The sequence below is a fragment of the Alosa alosa genome, chromosome 23 (assembly GCF_017589495.1).
Source record: "Alosa alosa isolate M-15738 ecotype Scorff River chromosome 23, AALO_Geno_1.1, whole genome shotgun sequence".
Taxonomy (NCBI): Eukaryota; Metazoa; Chordata; class Actinopteri; order Clupeiformes; family Clupeidae; genus Alosa; species Alosa alosa.
Window position 1 is genome coordinate 5,723,897 of NC_063211.1, and position 6,059 is coordinate 5,729,955.

Here is a 6,059-nt window from a genome sequence, read left to right on the forward strand (position 1 = left end):
AATGAAACGTCAAGTGAGGGTAAGGACATTTGTGGCAATGACCCCTCTAAAAAGGCAAGACATGACATTTATGGCAAGGCGTATAATGCGCTTATGGCATTTCTGAGATGTTGCCAGTGAAGTGAAGTGAAGGATCTTTTTTATTTATTTTTGAGCTTTACTGCAGTACTGATGGCTTCCAAGACCACAATATAGCTCCCTATACCTCCTTCAAGGTCAGTGGGCTAGTATGTTGTTGTTCAGTGGGCTGGCTGGCTTTAACACTGTAGAGACCCATCCTATTGTATATGCTCTGGCGCCATCATCTGGCCCTCTATGGTACAGTCATTGAAGATGCAGTGTCATAGGCCTATTCACAAACCTAGAGCAAGCAGGCAAGTACCTGATAAGTTATCAATGTAGGCTGACACGGATTCCGTCGTACGTCACAAGTGTAAATGTAACTATCCATAACCATAAAGGCTCAAGTGTGTAATCCCAGTTGAGTCTGTCTGCAGCTGGTTGGAGGATTATGAATTTTGAAGGTGCAGATAAGTGAAATTATGAAATTAAACTTGCAAATGCAGATAGTGAATGATGTAATTACAAACCTGAGAATTTATCAATAATATTTGATTTGTCAGATTTGTAATAATAGCAGTTACTATCAACTTTTTATTTATTATTTTTGATTTCTCCTCCATCTACCCATGTCCTTGAATGCCTAGCCTTTCGACCTAGGCCTACAGATATGAAGAAAGAAAGAATTTAGCATAGCTTCTAGGCCTTCTGCTTTGTACAACTTTATAACTTGTTTATATCCTTGCAGTTAATTTGACGCATGCTCGCGCTATCATTGCTAAGCATTGTCTGGAAGTGTCTAGCATTGTTGTTTGGATATGGCTACCTACCAAAACCATAGAACAGAACACTGAGTAGGTTTGCAAAAATCCGGGAATTTTCAAAGTTAGAAACTTTCCATAGGAATTAAAAGGAACTTAAATGTAGCCTAGTTTAAAAACACACATCTTGCAGTATAATATTAATAAAAACAACCTGATTTAATTCAAATTAATTTGAATTTATTCCCTGCAGATACGTCAATCACATGCACACAGCAATCAGCGTATAGGGCCTAGCTAGGTCTACTAGACATATAGGAAACCTATGGTGCATTCATGCACTTGGGAAAGACCATAGACTGTATAGAATGCAATATATAGCCTACAGTCTATGGGAAAGACATTTTCCCCAGTGAAAACATCATTGTGAACATTATCCACTGATCTATAGGGAGGTAAAGTAATGAGGGCAGCTGCATGTGGCCTACTGGTTAGCGCTTCGGACTGCCAGTTCGAACCCTGACCAGTAGGCACGGCTGAAGTGCCCTTGAGCAAGGCACCTAACCCCACTGCTCCCCGAGCGCCGCTGTTGTGGCAGGCAGCTCACTGCGCAGGGATTAGTGTGTGCTTTACCTCACTGTGTGTTCACTGTGTGCTGAGTGTGTTTCACTAATTCACGGATTGGGATAAATGCAGAGACCAAATTTCCCTCACTGGATCAAAAGAGTATATATACTTATACTTAATCTCATCGCCACCTACTGGTTACATTCCTACACAGCAAATTCACGGGTGTTATATTTCTGGTGTTATGACAAATAAACACTGTTGCAGTGATAGATGTTAAACTCTCAACACTTTTGGTGTAGATATGATACAAAAGCCAGTGTTAATTTGCGGCGTTCCGATTAATAAACACCAATTGGGTGTAACAAGTTCCATCCGGGATATTTTACAAATTGCTCAAACTTCCAGCGCAGTCCGCCATTTCTCAAACCCCCCTGCAGGATAGCAGACTTCTCTTCAAGCTGTGGACAATTCTGTGTGGTAAGTTATTAAATTAATCTATTTTTGGCATTCGTTGATAAAATATGTATATTAGACGTTGTGTTGCACTCTCAGACCTTCTTTATGAAACTGTAGACTTAGAAGTTGCTTTCCCGCCCGTTGTCAACGTACTGTATAGATAGCTACCTTAGCATTGAGTGAGACATTGTCCAAACTTTTAGCTGATAACACTAAATTACATTATGTGTGTTTGACTTAGTGTGGTGTAATGTGTTGTCATTGTTTTATTTATTTATTTGATTTTGCGATGTCTACCTACGTTTAATCTAATACATCTACATCACCATCCTTGTTGGTTAAGCTTACAGGCTGCTAACGTTATTAGCTGTAACGTTATGGTGTGCTAAACTAGGTAACGTTAGCTAACCAGTTACATTCATTCATTGAAATGACATTCACATGGTCAGTCAGCTAACGTCAACGTTACCGACGTAGTTGCTAGTAGCTAAGATAGATAATTTAGCTAGCGAACAAAGTTACCTAAAATGAAGAATGTGAAATTGTTTGCCTTTTCCATCAACAGATATAACATTAAGTGGATGCGATGATTGTCAGGATATGTGAGCCGCTTGGATAATGTTCATCATGGGGTAAGTTTGGTAGTAACGTTACCAGAGCCCGTTTACGTTTATTAGACATTCTCTGATAGTACCATGCTAGCCTACTAGCGAGTAAGCCTCAGGTAGGCAAACGTTATCGTACGACTACGAGGTGACAACATTATTTAAAGTGAAATGGTTGACTGAAGGGGATGATGTTAGCTGAAATTATCTAACGTTACTGTCCTAGATGTGCAGCATAGTAGGCTACGTTTCACGACTGTCTCTACAAAAACAGAATGTGAGCGAGTGTCTGCACAGCTCCTTAAAAGGGGGAAAAGACAGCCGTTTTTCATTTCCCAATTTCGCCGTCTGTTTGTTCATAAATGTAACTTTATGCAGAATCCATCCATCCATGCGGAAATAACGACAACGACGTCCATTCATTTTTATGTTTGGGATCTATTCAAAGGAAATTAAAATTTTCACATTGGTGTTCCATTGAATCACAAAATGATTTGCATCGTATGGTATTTATATGTGTACTAACATTGACTTTTTTAAATTGATAGTGTTTGTTGTAAATGCTTCTAGGCAAACAATATTGGAGTTGGGCAGAGAAATGTCAATGCTGATTTCTATGTAGTATGTGCTCTACCACAGTATATTTTGGATAATACTAATATATTTATTTATTTATTTATTTATCTTGTAGTCTGGGCAAAGTTCTCCATAAATGAAGACACAACCTTGACAGTGACTGAGGAACGGAAGTGGATGCTGATGTGTTTCCAGAGCTGGTTACCAAGGACATGTGCTTAGTCATCCATGATTCTGATGAAGGTATTTTGCTTGGTTTGGGGTTTTATACAGTTGCCTTGCAAAGGCACAGAAGAAATTGTGGAGCTTTTGTTTATTTTTGCAAATGTACATGAATGTGTTGCATTTTCCCTCTTTGCTAGAGTCGCCTATCCCTGAGATTTAGTCTAGCCTAACGGATACATGTGTGTGTGTGTGTGTGTGATTGCTGACAAGGTTGTCAATTTCAACAGTGTTCTGCTTTTCGCCCCATTCTAAGTTGTACTGTGTGTTCTTTAATGTTTCAGGTTCTTCAAGACTTCAGCCTTCTCGTTGGATCTGAAACATCTGCATTACATCTGGAAAGATGGCCCTCATACAAACCCAAGCTGAGAAAAGAAAGACCTGCACTACAAGCTACCAACACCATTGCTGCAACACCTATTGCAGTCTGCCAGGGACAAATGGACTTGTCTGTAGACAACTTAAAAGGTAATTGTATGGAGTAATGGAGTTTAACATTTTAGTTGCCATTTTAGGAAATGACCGGTATTTCTGGATATTAATTTGAAGTTAAGTTGTCAAAATACCTTTTTTATGCATGACTGTTCAATCTGAATAATTAAATAGTTATTTTATGACTCTCCTCCAAACCCCATCCTAACCCAGGCTGGGACAGTGATATATCCACTTTACTCCTGCTGATGCACATCCTGTCACCTGTCATCTGGTAGAAAGATGAGGACTCGATTATAATCCTTTCTCTTATGTTTCCTCCAGTCATGCCAGAGTCTTGATGAGCACTTGAATGAAGATGAACATCGGCAGCCATATCTGCTAGCTTTGGGAACCTCCAAGCGAGCCATCAACAGTTTCTACATAGCCATGGATAAGAAGCCCATTCCATGCCAAGGAAACACCTCTCTGGCAGCATTCGACAAGCTTTTCAAGGTTCATTTTGTTTTCAGTTTGAGTTGCAACAAATCTCTAAGCAACTTTTTTACATTCCTGCAGACCACCAAAGAGAGCCCAAAAGTAAAGGCATTGCAAGCAAAGTTGATGAATGATGTATAGGTGTTACGTTTATGGGACACTGCATGGCAATACCTGGTGCCAATAATTCTACAAAAACACAACATGCATTTTATTCTGATAGATATGGAGACTGTTTATGTCGAGCATCTTTACGCTTTTGAGGTTTAAAGAACTTCATCATTTTTATATTGTTAAAAAAGATGATTTGCAGCATTACAAACCGTTTGAACTTTAGATATCATACAGCTGTGATTTGTCGTTTTATATAGTGCCTGACTGTTGCATTTTGTAATGAACTGAAGAATGTTTTGCTGTTTAATAAATAAATGTAGTACATTTTTACATTAAGTGCATCTGAATGTTGTTTTTTTATTCAGTTTAACAGCAATTCTAAAACCTATTGTGTATATAACTGTATACAACACCTCCTTTACTCTTCTAGAGATTAAAACAAGAATCATTATTTGGCAATAAAGTAATAATATACATGCAATCATCACTATACTAGTGTCAGTTTAACACTGGGCTTAAGTTAAATAGCAACACTTTTGGAGTTGTTTTCAAGAAGGAATTAACAGTCCTCTGGTGTTAAAAATACTCCAACCTGGTGTTTCTGTGTAACTCTCTCAGTGTAAAATGGTAACACCTTGTTAGTGTTGTAACTTCTGACACTTACAGAAGTGTTAATTTAACACTTTCGTGGTGGTCCCCATATATACACCCATATAGTGTTAGATTTAAATCTATCAGTGTTAAAATTCCGATTTCAAATTTGCTGTGTAGAGTCTAGCGGAGTGGATGGGATTTTGTTTTAGAAAAAATATATCTCGGTGCACATTGGGAACTTAATTGAATGCCGTTTTATGCATTATCATCTATTGACCTCCCCACATAGACCTACAGTACACAAGATGTGTCCATTGCTGCACACAGGAGAGGCATCAACAAGTGCGAGCATGGTAGGCGTAGGCCTGGCATGGTAGTGCAATGTCCCTTCCATTGAAAACATTTAACTGACCAAACTGTCTTTTAATCTTTGTTGCTCAGCTCTTCGAAGAAGCAACCAAGGTTCATAAAATGGATGCATAAAAACAGTGGCTTGATGCAAAACAAATATTGGCTGCCACGGGTCTTAAAAATGGAGGCGGAAGAGCATGAGGAGGTGATGGCCAGACAGTTTGTGCAGATGGATACTGAAAATATGAATATGTTCACCTTTCACTTCAGCACCTATCAAGACCATGAAACATTCATGGTTAATGTACAGGACAAACATCAATTTAAGCCATTGACAACATTTGTCTACTTATCAATTCTGGTTCCTATTGATTTTTCATTTCAATTCCAAAATGTAAACTTTTGTTTTTGTTTATTTACATAGATCTGTTCAAGTGTACTGTATTGCTGGAAATGTGCCAACTCTCACACGCACAAATCTTCATTGAATTCCAACCGGGGTGGCTTTGGGCAATTTTTTTTTTTTTTTTAATTGGAATTTATTTACAAACCTGAAAGAAAATCGGCAAGTAGGCGATAAGACTCTGGCTGATGAATGCATTCAGGAAGCATTGCACCATGTCGACAGCGGTTTACACCACATTAGTTTCAGTTGTTTTTAAATAAAAAATGACGATCTATTCTCAATAATTGCTTTAATCATCGGAGAGGCAAACTGCTTATCAATTTGCAAAAAAAAACCCTGCTTCTTTTCTATAAAACTTTGGTCTGGCATAGTATTTCATTTCATTCAATTTGGTTTGTGTAGAACAGAAAATTGGTTGCTACGGAAACTTTAGTA

At 38.3% G+C, this 6,059-nt stretch overlaps 1 long non-coding RNA gene across 1 annotated transcript; it reads left to right on the forward strand.

Annotated features, from left to right (window-relative positions):
• The first annotated feature begins 1,614 nt into the window (after positions 1 to 1,614).
• LOC125288626 lies at positions 1,615 to 4,692 on the forward strand. The gene is made up of 5 exons (XR_007192509.1): positions 1,615 to 1,868; positions 2,413 to 2,479; positions 3,144 to 3,271; positions 3,535 to 3,718; positions 4,007 to 4,692. It is a non-coding gene; the product is annotated as an uncharacterized LOC125288626 (long non-coding RNA).
• The last annotated feature ends 1,367 nt before the right edge of the window (positions 4,693 to 6,059 follow it).